General features: G+C 57.2%; 1 long non-coding RNA gene across 2 annotated transcripts in view; it reads left to right on the top strand.

Moving 5' to 3' along the window:
* LOC135330600 (uncharacterized) overlaps positions 1 to 10,809 on the top strand; it is a 41,433-nt gene extending 30,624 nt beyond the window's left edge. The window contains exons 3-5 of one of the 2 annotated variants that reach the window (XR_010392561.1): positions 1,496 to 4,625; positions 6,962 to 7,770; positions 8,836 to 10,809. This is a non-coding gene — a long non-coding RNA (uncharacterized LOC135330600). Of the gene's footprint in view, positions 1 to 1,495; positions 5,507 to 6,961; positions 7,771 to 8,835 lie in introns of those variants that run through there. The other variant, XR_010392560.1, reaches the window with a different exon arrangement.
* Positions 10,810 to 14,150: the final 3,341 nt, after the last annotated feature.

The raw sequence follows: 14,150 nt of genomic DNA, 5'->3' as shown, positions 1-14,150 counted from the left end.
GCTGGGGCGTCACCGGGGCATCGCTCGGGTACCAGTACGCCTGTGTCGCTTCCCACCCCCAGCCACTTCCCAAATCATCCCGAAAGTGGCTTCCCTGGGCTCGGGGTGGGGAAGCCACTAGATGGCAACGTTACCTGTAGTCTGGGCTCCTCTCCCGAGGATGCGAGCGGGCTGGGGGCCGGCGGCCGCTGCAATGCTCCCGCTGCCACCGGCCCCGGAGGGCCTGGCCGCTGCCCTGGCACTGAGAGGCTGGGGGGAAAAGGCAAACGCAGTGGCTTGCCTGGAGGGCAAAATCTTTGCCTCGTGGTCGAGACTCAATAGCAGGTGTAAAGAAAACGAGTTACCTTAAAAGCACTTCAATTCCAGCTCATTGATTTCTTCAACAGAAAATTGACTGCAGAGTCAGGAAATACCGCACCACTTGGCAGAGGAGTGACAGTGTACATGCACACATACATACACACACGTATATTTGCATAGACTTGTATCGCCATCCCTGGAGACAGAAGCCCTCTGTTTATCTGCAGAATTTCTCAGGTAATTCCCAAACTGTCTCTTGTAAATGTGGCTGAATTTGACCTTGAGAGATGCGTCCTGAGAGGAGAGGACAGTTTGGTCTGTGTGGTGCGTTTGGTCCCTCGGTGGCTGGCAGAGACCATCCAGCACTCGTTACGGTTTCTGCGACTTGGCATCTTTGCTGTGTTTGTCGCAGACCACAGCTTGGGGCGCTGATCTAGCTGCTGGGGAGGGCTTTTAGGCATGGCTGAGTCAAGCTGGGTCTGAACCGTGCAGCCCAGGAATGAGCAGCAGTGTGTAACAGCTCAAAACACCCTGTGCTTTCCCAGCTCCCTCAGGTTCCCATCGCCACCTGCGTTATATCAGAGCTGTAGTCGAGCCCTGTTATGTGAAGGCGATTAGACCCATTCATGTGCAAAAGCCAGCTGTGAAAACCCATCCGAGTCTGTTCTGCAGGCGCAGATGTTGCTGCCTCCCGTCGGGCTGTGCCTGACCTCGAGCAAGGGACTGCGCCGTTGCGTGCCTCGGTTTCCCCACGTGATAGTGCTTGGTTGTCCTTCCTCCATAAAACGAGGAAGAGGAGGAAGAGGATGCCACCATGCGTGGTGGCATGGTTTGCGAAGGCTGCCAGGCAGGCAGAATGGCAATGCTAATTAATTAGCCATCACATTCAGGCCACAGCGCACAAGGAAGTAAAACTAGAGCGTGGTTTGGAGGAACGGCCCCGAACAGAAAAGGGATGTGCCGGGAGCCCAGCGAAAGATTTACGAGAGTCCTGACTCGGAGCTTGTAGTAATGCAACAGATAGAGTAATAAACAGCGGAGGAAGGAGTGTGTGAGGGAGCAAGAGGCATCGCCGTGTCTGTCTCCATGAGGTTGTGGGGTCAGGAGGGGATGGACCATCCCTTGCTCTTGATGTCCTCTGGTCTCCAGTGCTATTCCTCCAGGTGTTCAGTATTATTTTTCTTCCTCTTTCTAGGGCTTTTGTCCCTCCGCAGTCCCCACCCACAGCCCTTTGAGCTCTGAAAAGCACACGTTTGGAAACCAGCCTCCGTCACAAAATCCCCCACGTTCTTCCGGCCACAAACCTTCGCCTCATGCGTCCTGCAGTCGGAGCCACCGAGAGGGGCCCCGAGGGTGGGATGCCATATGCTGAGCCGGCGACAGCAGAGGAGCCACCAGCGCTGTGGGAAAGGTGGGAGCTGGGCCGAGGGGAAGGACCAGATGCAGCTGAGGGGCCCCGACGGCCCTCGGGGGAACAGGAGCCGAGGGCAGGAACCACCTCGCCAGCCCCACCGAGGGGATTCCCATGCTGGGCTCTGCTGGCGGGAGCAAAACCACTTTCCCGGAGGAAAACAGGCAGCCGCTGTCCTGGCAGAGCGTGCAGCGTCGACACGCTAAGACTTTTGGTCCCTGCTTGTCACCCTCGCAAGGGGACAGTCCCAAAAGGCTGGGCAGGATCCGGTGTACATGGGATGCTCCTTGGCCCAGGACAGGGCAGCGCTGCCTGGTGCTGGTAGGATTTTGGTACTGGTGGCCCGAGGATGGCCACCGATGCTCGTCTCTGGTCCTGTGGTCTCCAGTGCTTCCTCACAGCTCCTTTGCAGAGGAGAGCGATGGCACCCAGCCAAGAAGTCCTGCCTGCTCTGCCCTCTCCACCACCCTGGCAGTGGGGCTGCAGGTCTTTCCGGCCTCCCCACCTCCCTGCGTGACTAACAGAGCTGGCCGGCTCCCAGGGATGTCAGCGCGGGACCCCAACCAAGGCCGGGGAGCCAAGAGGAACAGGAAAGCCCAGAGCCTCCTTCCTCACCACCCTCCTCCTCCTCGCCGCCTGCCAGCTGCCTTCCTGGGCCAAGGGTGGCCGTGGGTGGCCCCGTCTCCCGTTGGCCCAGACGGGAACAGCCGCTCCCTATTACTCATGGGGATGATGCGGGGGGATGCAGAGGCGGAAAGTCGGAGTTAATGGAAAGTGGGCACTTGCCTCTGACCTTGTCTTCACATCGCCGCAGCTGGGGCTGAGCTCAGCCAGCCAGCCCCGGCCTCCTGCGGGTGCGAGGCCCGCGAGTGGCAGCCGGCTGGCAAGGGGACCCGGCTTTTGCCTGCGAACTTGGACGTGCCTCTCCGTCCTCAGCCAGGCAGCCGGGAGAGACTGCTGGGAAACATCGAGGTGAGAGGGAGTACACAGCCGTGGCCCTGAAACGCAGCCAGGCGCCTGGGCGCACGAACACACGCGTGTGCCAGAGACACGTCCTGGTCCGCGCGCAGAGGCACACGCGTAGCTGTGCCCGGCTCCAGGGGCTCAGCTGCCTCACTGACGTACCGACAGCCGCGGAGGGGAGGGGGACGGGGACGGGGCGTACGAGCTGAACAACGGGAGTCTGAACTCAAGCTGCAGCACTAAGCTCAACCTTGTTTCCCTGCTCTCCGCACTGGGAACTGGTGACACATCAGCAAGGCTGCCCCGTGCCCAGGGATGCCACCTGAGCCTCCCCACCCTCGCCCGTCCCTCTGCCCTCTCCCATGGAGGGGCTGATCCTCTCCAGCATTATCTTATGACAAAAATGCACCCAAAAATAACATGAGGGGAAAAAGCACCCAAACCATGCTAGAGGTTGTCTGAAAAGCTTCCTTCCACCCTTGTTACAGGCCAGACCCTCCTGTGCTCTGAGTCCTCCTCCTCCAGGGCCAGTGGCATAAAGAGGTCTTTAAGCAGAAACCCACAGCCCTTAATGGTGATCACCTGCCCGAGCTTTTAAAAATTGCGACTGTTCTCCATGTTTCCCAACAGCGAGGCTCTCCAGTGGTGCAATGGCGAGACCGTACAGGAAGGACCAGTGACCAGAAAGGTCAAGAAGGGCCGGCGTCATGTTTGCAGAAAGCATGGATGTATTTTTACACAAAAAACATTGCTCAAGGAAAATCTTTGGATATGAATAATTCAGGCTTGCTGTGACTCTGAGAGGAGTTTGAGGCTTGAACCTTCAGTTGTTTCCAGGCTCATTTTCTGCAGATCTCAAAGTGAGGGGCAAATCCAGCCGAAATACCTTGAAAGTAGCTAATTTTTTTTTATTTCCAGGGGCTCTGAGCACCATCTGCATCTGGTTCTTCATCTCCGTGCTCCACGGCCAAGTGCCCCAGGTCCCGCATCCCCTCTCTTCCTCTCTGACGCTTGGCCCCTGAACTCATGGAAAGTACTCGGCAGCGGCGTGGGCGAGCGGTGAGGAGCTCGAGCGCTGGCCGAGCTGCCGGAGGAGCTGGTGGCGTGGCATTTTCCAGGCCGACGCGGATGTGAAGTCAGCTCCGCGCTCACGCTGGCGTGACTCGCTGCTTCCCCACCCCAACGCGTGCAGGCGCTGCTCCCGGCGCCTCGCGGCAGCCATCTGCTGAACCGCCGCCTCTGCAGGTTTCAGGCCCTGGCTGTGCATCTGCTCCACATATTTGTGCTGCGGGATGAGGGTCAAGCCAGGCATGAGAGCAACCACATCCAGCAAGGGCCGAAGACCTCATGCGAAGCGTAGTCCCTCTGCGAAGCGGCTGCTGCTGCCTGCTCCACCTCCTCCTCGCTCTGCTCCGTTAACCCTCCCAAATGCTTTGGGATAAGCTGTGAAAATCGGGGCAGGCTCCAGCGGGACCCTGCAGCTCCCACTAGTGCAAGAAGCATCAGGAAGCCACAGGGATCCCTTTTCCTCCATGTATGTCCTAGCTGCTGGTTATTATGGGATGGATGCATATGTATCTCTGCCACATTTTGACCAGAAATTCTATCCGGGTCAAAACTAGTAAATATGTTCCTGGCAAAAATCATTATTTCCAATGAATCAACATTTTCCTGTAGAAAAGCCACTTCCAGAATCTGCCTCAGTCACTTTTCCTGCTCAGTGCTCAGCTCAAGGCGAGACGGCAGCTGGACTCAGAGCCGCAGGCACGTTCTGGGCTGCGAGCGGGCCGAAACGGGGCTCCTGGAAAGCTCGGCTGTGACAAGGTGGAATTTTCCAAACCGAGGACAAAACAAAGGATCGACCGAACCCGGTGCCAGCAAATCGCTGTCGGGCGGCATTCAAAGGGAGCGGTGCCCTCGGTGCCGCCCACCCTCCTGGGACCCGGAGGAGGTGAGGCTTGAAGTGATGGTTAACACGGGCGATGCCTTCCCGGCTTTGTGCTGCATCGGATTGAGTTACAGGGCTCGGGCTGGGAAAGCTCCAGCGCGGGTCACAGGTGGATTAAGGAATTCCAGTCCCCATTCAGTGCCCGGTGAACCACAACTAATATGGGAGCCGTAAAGAGCAGAGGCAGGCGAGACGGGCGGCTTTGAATGGAAACGCCACCTGCAAAGGAGGGCGATGCAGCCCGGCTATTCTCCTGGGCCGCTGGAATCTGGCAGGCGGTGAGGAAATGGTGTGATTTACTGTCAAACCCTGCCGCAACCTGCTTGCTTTTCCCCTGAATAGGGGCAGCCAGGGAGAGCCCTGGGTGAAGGTGGAAGTTTCGGGCAGTGCCGGAAGAGCTAATGGCAGGGGAGGTTCACACGTCAGCTCTGTAATGGGGACGCTTCCAAGGAGATGAAAAATAATCCCCCAACGCGAGTGAGTTGCTGAGCTGGGTCAAAGTCAGGCGATGTGGCACGGAGCCTGCGAGGGGACGGGCGTACGCTGCTCTTGCAAAGGCAGCCTGAAAAGCAGCGTGCTGGGGAGCATGGCGGGCCATTTGGGTAGGGAGGGATGGGGGAGATCTGAGGAAGACCTGGACGTGGCAGTGAGAGGGGGACCTGACACACGGAAAGGGCCAAGAGATGGAAAGCAAGCAGCCAGGGCGCAGGAGGTGGTGAAACCTTGGGTCCACAACAGACCGCGAAAGTGCTAATGCAGGAGACCAGGCAATAGCGACTCCCTCTTCATGGCTATTAAAATGGAAAGATGAGAGTCCTCCTTGCCATAGTCTCCAATAGCCTTGCCTGGCTGAATAGCTCCAGCCATGCATTGCCCTGCCAAGCCTGGGCTGGACATCCTGCTTCTCAGAGCTTGGTAGCCCCTTGCTCCAACCCTGCAGGATCCATCCAAGGGTTTCACGTGCAGGGAGCACCCGGCCCCAATCCTTCCGCTGGAGCTGTCTGCATGGCAAATATTCAGCTGCAAGGGGAAGCAGCAACGGGACGGACTCCTTTTCCGAGCGTTCCTGAAGTCAGGAAAGGCTGCCAGGGGCCAAGCCAGTCCCCACACCCTGGAGCCTGGCCCTGGGAGAGGAGGCCCCAGCACTGGGGAGACTGGGCCAGGGCAGGACCCCCTGGGTGAGCCGCCCCGGCCCTCCCAGCCCTGCCCGGGGAGACCTTGCTCCTCCGGAGCTGCCGAGAGCCGGCCAGGGAGGCAGCGATCTCGTCCTCCCTGAGAGACTCCCCGGCGCCTCCTAATAGGACTTTAATTATACATTTACCGCCACCATTTTTTTCTCTCTGTCTCTTGAGTTCAGCTTCCCCAGAGATGTAAATACCCGGCGCGTGCTGCGGGGATTGCCAGCTCCGCTAATGACCTCCTGCGAGCGCGCTGGGGAGGCGATGCCGCCCCGACTGGCTCGGCAGCGGTTCCCCGGCTCGGCAGCGGTGTCTCTGGGCCCGGGGCGGGTGGCTCTGCCTCCGGCTCCGCGGCAAGGGACGGCCACGAAGCCCTGATCCTGCAGCTGGTGAGGTGGCTGGCACGGCCGTGTTGGCATCAGCCATCACGGGCTGGCACGGGCCGGGAGAGTCCCAAACGATGCTCACGGTGCCATCAGGTCACTTTGCAACCCGTGTCTCCGTCCCTTGAAGCTCTCTGTGGAAATGTGCATGGTGTGGCAGGACTCGACCCCTCCTTTGAGAGGGGAGACTCGGCCAACGTCAGCATCGCTTGACACCGCGCCGCTCCAGGAGCGAGCACCTTGGGCTCAGCCTGCTTTAAACCAGAGCCTTGGCCCCATCTCTGCTTTTCTTCCTCTGGGCCAGACCCTGACTCCTCTGTTCAGGCAAAAAACTTGCACTGAGAATTTTGCTTGAGTCGAGCCTGGGAATTTGTCCCTGGAGGTTTAAATAATTCTTCTTACATGGTACATGCAGAGAACAAAAAAAAAAAAACCAAGCCCAAAAGGAGCAAACTGGAAACAGCAATATAAGATGAACAATTTCCTTTACCACTAATTTTCTCTCTGTTAATTAGCAAGAATGTGGGGTCACTGATTATAATGCTCTTAATGTCTCTCCGAACCCACACGTCCCAGCTGGGGCCAGCAAGTGACCACACAGCCCTGAGCCTGCCCAGGTCCCTCGCAGTCACGGCGGGGAGGAGGAGACCTTGTCTCTAACGCTTGCACGGGAAGCGCAGCCTCGTACCCCGAGCTGGGCGCCGAGAGCTGCCCTGCTCTTACTTGTCCTGTGGGTAAACTGAGGAATCCAAGATGGTTTTTTTATTTTTTTCCCAAGGTCTGACCTAAATCTGCTCTCCCTGAAACTCATCATTGACTGCAGAGGAGGAGAACGGAGCCAGTCCTGAATGCGCCCAAAATCGCTGGGGCTGGTAACAAGGCATCAGTCATCAGTGCTAAAATACGGAGCTGGGATATAGAGAACACGCCGGATCCAACCCAGGGAGCTTCTCCCCCAACTCCTTCCCCGAACCAGGGGACCGGCTGGAGATCTCCGGGCCCATCAGGGCGATGCCACCATCTTCAGCACCTTCCCCAGCAAGGGGCTAGTTACGGGGATGGGTCGGAAAACACCCATTATTCAAGAGATGTTGAAGCTTTTCTGTTTTATTGCTCTTTTCCCTGTTAAAAATTCCTGAAATAATTTTTTTCAGGCTCTCAACCACCAAAAAGAGAGGGATATTTTGGATTGCTGCTTTTAGTTAAAGCATTTAGAGACTTTCTGCAAGTGCGTGTGTGTGTTTGGGGTTTCGGTGAAAGGCTTGGGTCTTTGCCAAATATGGGAAATGTCAACAGAATATATATTTTCCCCTCCACAGATTTGTTGAAAAGTGCCTTCTCCATCAGTAAAATTTCACAGTGACTTTTTTTTCTCCCCCTTCTTCTGTTCACCTGCTTGCAGGGCTGTGCCAGGGGACCACAGTGGTTTCTTGCAAGCGCCCTCGGCTCACCGGAGCGCATCCCCCACCGCCACGAACCGAGGCGCGAGCTCAGTCTAATGCGTGGCTTCGCTGAAAGCACTTTCCGGTGAATATAAATCCGAGGAGGGGCGACGATTAAATCGCTGGTCTATTTTCGGCAGGGAAGGTAGGTGCAGGGGGAGGGCTCGGCCCCCCCTCTGCCGAGGATTCCTCTTTGCCAATTAGAGCGAGTGCCGCAGCTTTCCGTCACTCAATCCCCACAGCCTGGGCAACAAAGCAATCTTCTGTCATCAGCAATGCAAAGTGCTCGCGAACGAGCGCTGAATGTGCAGTCAGCTGCGAGCTCGAGCCCTTCCTGCCGGCTCTTCACACGCTTGGCAAATCCTTCCCCGAGCCAGCAAGCCCCGGCATGTCCCGCGGCCCGGGCCGGCCCCGCGCGCCGAGCGCGAAGGATGCGGGGTCGTCCTCGCTCTCGCCTTCCCGCACACGCCTGTCCCCAAAAAAGCAGTTTCTGTGCTCGGGAGAGAGGCCCAGGATGGGCTGTGAGGTCCCAGGTGCCCCAAATGGGGGATGCCGATGCCGATGCCGGCCCGCGGCAGCTGGACGCGGAAAGCAGCATCTCACCCGGGCCAGCTGGCGATGGAGTTGCACCCGCAGCACGTCCCCAGGGTGAATGTCCCCCAGGTGTCCCCGCTTGCCTGGCCAGGACCCCGCTCCCACCTCGCTCCAGCCCGAAACCGCGTAATGCTGCTGTCCCTGACGTTTCCCTGCACCAAAAGACGCGGACGTGGGGGCTCCGCGGGTTGTCGTTCCCCGCTCAGGAGTCCCGAACCCCGAGCGGGCTCAGACGTTGCCCCTTCCCCAGGGCTTTATACTGCCCCTGAACAGCCGGGTTCAGGGTCCGGTTTCACGGGAAACGCTGCTGTTTCTACCTGATGCTTTTCAGAAATGGTAGGAAAATACTCTGCAACATGAGGCGATCTTCCCACCGCAATGTGACCCGTCGAACTATTTTGCTTTGAGAAAACTGATGGCTTTTGTTCCCCTTACTGAAATTTTAATCTTTTAAACAGGGGGGTTGCTTGTTAAAAATGTAACTGCATTTCAAAGTGAAAAATTGAATCCTTTCAATGCAAAAAATGCTAAAAGAGGCTCTTTATCCTGGAAGATCAGCTCTTCTTCCTGACTGTACAGGTTCCCCTCTGAGGTGTTGCCTCACTTGTATCCCCAGAGCATCCCAGCCCCTCGGGAGCATCCCAGCGTCTCAGCGTCGGCACGTTGACCCGTCCTGGCCCAGCACCCAGACCCCAGCGGGTGATATCGGAGGGGCCCTGCAGGACATCGCGTCACCTTTGAGCCACCTTGGTCTGCACTTCTGGGCCCTCTGCAGCCACCACCCACAGGAATCGAGCCCGCTGCTGCCAGAGGAGGCCTTAGTCACAGCTTTCGACTTGCCAGAGAAGATATTTAAAAAGAAAAAAAAGCAAAAGAAAAAAAATGCAAAAGTAAAAAGGATAACAAAAAAACAAATAACAGAAAACAAAATCTGTGGTTTTAAATTCCATCCTTGGCTAAACCCCTTTCCAGAGAAACACGTCAACATGTGCTGCAGCCAGCGGGCTGGAGCAGGATCCTTGCAGGAAGCACGTGGGCTTTAATTGCTTCCACCGAACGGGCACAGGATTGGGAGCGGAGCCGGCCCCGACCCGCGGGTATCGGGGAAGGCACAGAGCATTTCCAAAAAGGGCAGCAGGACTCGAGGGTGACTCCCGCCCCGGTTACCCGGGCAGCACGCCGTGCACCTTGCACCGCTGAAAACACCGCGGCAAAACCCTCCTCCCCACGCCGGTTTGCAGAGCCAGCCGCCCCGGGTCCCCTGCTAGGACAGTGGTGCAATACGTGCTGCCCGTTTCAGTCCTAATTCCAAAGTTTAGGAAGTTTATGCGTTAGAGATGTGTGCCTGCGAGAGACTATTTTAAAATAAATTAATCAGGCTTTATTGGATCAAATTCTCTGCTGAGAGGCTAACACTTGATTATCTTTCTGTTTAAATGCTGCATCTAGCCATTAATAACTGCCTTGTTATGTTGTTGAAGTTACAAACCCTTAATGTGTCTCACTAAAGGGGAAAATAACAGCCTCTCAAACGAAGCGCCAGCGGTAGGAAAGGAAAAGACCATTTACGCAAGGAAAAGTCCCCTGGAAATATTGCGAAAAACATGGGCCAGATCTTAATTGTGCTTGTTCTAACGCTCCCCCTCGGGGGAAAATCAGCCTCCCTAAACAGTTATCTGCAAAACAGGAAAAAAAATCCCAGTTGATATTTCTCACTGCTTAAATAACGCACAACAAATTCAACACAATATCAATAGCACAGTGCATTCAAGTTATCTTTTTTATCTGCTGCACCCAGAAAGGGGCATTTTGCACTGCTCCCGCAAGAGCAGTCGAAGCAGGAAAGGGGAAGGAGCTGATTGCACCAAGCTAGAAAAAGACAAGGGAAATTTTGGCCTGGAGGTCCAACACCTGAAAACAGTGAAAGGTCGCGTTAAACGCTGCAATACCCAACAAGGTGCCATGCAAATGGCTTTGGCGCTTGGCACCAGCCACGTTACGCAGCGCGAAGCAGGTGCTGCCGCTTTCTGCTCTTGCAGTGTTTTTTCATGCTGCTTTTCCTTAGGAGCCTGGACAAACCTTTAACTCTTCAGTTTGGGGGATAAAGAGAAAAAAATGCAATAGAAAGAAAGAAAACGTAACTAGTCTTTTAACAGCCGTTGTGTGCAACTCAAAGGTTTTTCAGGGTTTTCCACCATGGATGAGACGTGGCACGCACGCGCTGTCCAAACCAGATTCCCCGAGTGGCTAGTGCAGGGTCCGATCTGTTGTTTTTAAGGAAAAGCAAAGGATTTCACCCTGCATTGGGTCGCCATTCCTAGCAGGGCAGTTTCCAGACCACACCGTATGCAGAGCTGAGGATGCAAAGAGGAGAAAACTGAACGTGAGGCCGAAGCACACGCAGACTATCGCCTTTCCGGACAGGCTGCACACTGACTTTGGGACTTTCTAGCTATCCGCGTTAAGGGTGACGTGAAGTAAATGAGGGTTAAAAAGCCTCTTTAACTGCTGCTCTTGTCAAATTAGCAGGGCAAGGTGCTGAGGCTGGGGCTAATGAATGGAAGAATTGATTAAATATGTCACATTTCGGCCTGGCGGGTTCACACCTTCCCCAAAGGTTTCCAGATGGGGTGTAATTACCCGGCAAACGGGCTTCACACGGCAGGGCGCACGGGGAGTAACAGTGACACGGGGAATGTAGACGGCAGAAAATTGCTCCCACAATCAATCCCAGGCACTTAATAGACTCACCAGAGAAGAGCAGAGGAAGGGAGGGACCCCCTCCACCGCAGCAGCAGTTTCGGCCTCTGCCGGTGCCCAGTCGGAAGAGCTGCTGCGACCCCAGGTGCGACGCTGGGGCAAATTTTCAGCTTTTGCACATTTCTGGGGTAGCAGAGCCGGGACCAGCTTCGCTTCCCTCCAAACATGATGCCACCAAGGGGAGCTTCTCCCTGTAGTTTGCTCCCTAATTCTCTGGTTTCAGTGGTGCGAATCGGTGGGATGATGTTCCCCTCATCAGCGGGAGAGCTGGTCCTTTTATTCCTTTCATTTCCAGCCGACAGTCCATGTGGAAATCAAACCCAGACCAGATGCAGGTCCTGGAAAATATTTTCAGTTCCAAAACAATCAAAATATTTGCTTTATTGTATTAAGGGAGGATAAAAGCGGGGGAGGGAAAGATTACTTGTTTTAAGATTTTTTACCATATATAATTTCACGTCAGCGCAAACCAGCGACAAAGCAGGGCACAAATCCTGGCCGAGGGATGCCCAGCTTGCTCGCGTCACCTGGGACAACGCGGTGGCTCTCGGGTGTTTCTGTCACACCAAGCGCGGTTGTGCCGTTGGGGAAGCTGCTGATCTGCACCACCCGGCCAGGGCCTCCGGCGGTGCCAGGCTGATTTACACCCGCTGCAACCGCTCCGGGTGCTGGAAAGCAAGAAACACTGAAACCCCACGGAAGGGAGCTGGGCTGTAGCCTGGCTTTGAGGTTGGAGCTGTTTTATCTCCTTTTCCCAGTGAGAAACTGGGGGGCTTTGGGAAAAGCTGTTGATGTTTTCAGGAGTCCTGGGATGTCTATGGAGGGATGTTTTTGTGATTTGTTCCAATCAAAAATAGCAACGGGGGGTTTCTTATTGTTTCCTGAGGACTGCAAAATTTGGGACGAGTCATTTATGAGCATGTTTTTGCAGAAAAGCTTCTTCGAATCCAACTTGGAGACTTTGGAGTTCTGCAAAGGTGAAGGGAAAATAATGCCGAACGTGAACTTTCTCTTCCCTCCTGTCTCTCTGAAACCTCCCCACGGAAAGCAGGCCAGAGGCATCGGCAGGCTTCCAACCCCCTCCCAGAGGATGCTCCCGAAATGCCCCTCATCCCCCCCTTTCCTCCCCCACGATGGCTTTTACAGCTGCTCCGCTTCCCCTCAGCTTTTGCAAACCAACCCAAGCAAGAAAAGCGGCGGGTTTCCCGGAGGAGCCTCGCGCCGGCGCCCCGTCTCCCCGCGCACCCCCTTGCTCGCTCCCGGGCCGCGCGCGGGGCTGGAGATAGCGCGATGCTTCGTTAACGTGGCAGCGGCGGAGTGTGGGAGGGCAGACGCCAGGCTGTCTGCTCCGACTTTGTTCGTCTTGTTATTAACTTCTCCTTGGGCTTCCATTAACCCAGAATGCCTGCACTTGGCTCCAGGCTTTCCCCTCGCCGCTCTATCTCCAGCGCGTAATTACAGCTGCTGGGATCTCCCTTTATCTTGGGCGATCTCGTAGGTTTGTTACCTGGCACACGCTTCGCTGCTCCCCCCCCGCACCCTTCTCCCTTCCCTGCACCCCTTTCATCCTCCCGCTTTCACCAGCCTCCTCAGCCGGTGCCGGGCGGGTAAAGACCGGGAGCCTCCGCGGTGAAGCCCGGCTCTTCCCGCGGTCCCGGCCACAGCGAGAGCAGAGCCCTTTGGCCCGGCACGGGCGGCTGGGCCGGGAAGTCGCGGTGGCCACGGGGCTGGCCGGGCGATGTGACGGTGCAGCTCCCGGCCCGGCAGCGCCCAGCCGCGCTGCTGCCTCTGCGTGGGTCGCAGCGCGTGTCAGCACCTTCCAGCCCTGAGACCGAGACTCCTAATCGGCTCCGAGCGTGGCCTTGATTTATTTTTTTAATTTCATGCTCGTTGACTTGATGTATTTGTCTTGGCAGCGGGTTCCCTTCAAACCCCAAACCCTGCGAAAACGGCGTGTTCTGTACGTCTCGGAGCGCGCGGAGGCAAACACGAGGCATCGGATCCAGCCCCGGGGAGCTGAGCCCCGCGCCTGTCTCTGGGCAGGTACCCGGATGGCACCAGCTTCTTCCCCGCGGCTCCCGGAGCTGCTGGGAACCAGACCCCCGGCTGCCACTTGGCCGGGAGGTGGATTTTTGCAGCCCGAAGCTTGCGTGCCTGCTGCTACCCCGTCTCCCGAGGGAACGCGGAGCAGACAGCGCTGTCCGTGCGTGCCGCCCGTCCGCCCCGCGGCGCTGGCTGGCTGCGCCCGGGCGGGCAGAGGACCGTGGCCTCGAGTGGCCTCGAAGGTGGGACGTCCCCTCGGCAGGGCGGGACACTCGGGTCGGCACTGCAGGTCCTCAACACGAAAGCTTGCCTGTGCGAGGCTGCTGGCCGTCAGGGACGGGGAGGAGATGGGCTGCACATGGTGTCACCTGAGCCTTGGTCCTCTCCCTGCGCCCTCTCCCTGCTGGCCTCCAGGTTGTCCCATAGCATGGGATGAACGTGGAGATGCCTCTAAACGGAGGGTCCCGTTGATCTCCTGCCCCCAGGCGTGGTGGGGTGGGATAACCCCCAAAGGCAACGGAGCTGTGACAGCTTATCTCAGATGGGGATTCGGCCCTCGGGGTCCTCCTCCTTCCACCAGCAGAAAAGCAGTGCCCCAAAATGTCCGTGAGCGTGTGGTCCTTCCCCCAGCGCCTCGGCCACGGGAAACCCAGGCTATTTGGGATCTGCGCAAGCACAGCCCAGCCTGGCCGGGCGCTGACGTTCAGGACGTGTCCTCCAGCGTTGCCCAGAAACGCTGGGCTGCAGTGCCAGGGGAAGCAACGTCCCCAAACTCCCCGCTCCCAAGCGAGGTGACCCTCTGGGCTGGCCCACAGCCCCGGTCTGGGCACAGGGACAGGCTGGCAGTCTGTCTGGAGCAACACCCGTCCCTCCATCTGCACATGGTCCTTCTCCACCCGGTGCATGGCATCTCCTGCTTCTGAAGGTCCTAAAACGGCTCTTAGCTGCATTTAACAGGCGGCTCCAGGCCCCCCCAGCCCTGGTCCCCCCGGAGCGCGGGCAGGAGCGTGTGCTCGGGGCGCGGAGCTGCCGGCACCTCACCCCAGCAAGCCAGCACGCGTCCCCGGAGCCAGGCAGGGCTGAGTCACCCGAGTGGGGAAGTGCGGAGCCGGGATAAAAGCAGATCGG

Source organism: Dromaius novaehollandiae, chromosome 22 (genome assembly GCF_036370855.1).
Source record: "Dromaius novaehollandiae isolate bDroNov1 chromosome 22, bDroNov1.hap1, whole genome shotgun sequence".
NCBI lineage: Eukaryota > Metazoa > Chordata > Aves > Casuariiformes > Dromaiidae > Dromaius > Dromaius novaehollandiae.
This window is presented reverse-complemented; position numbering and strand designations above follow the sequence as displayed.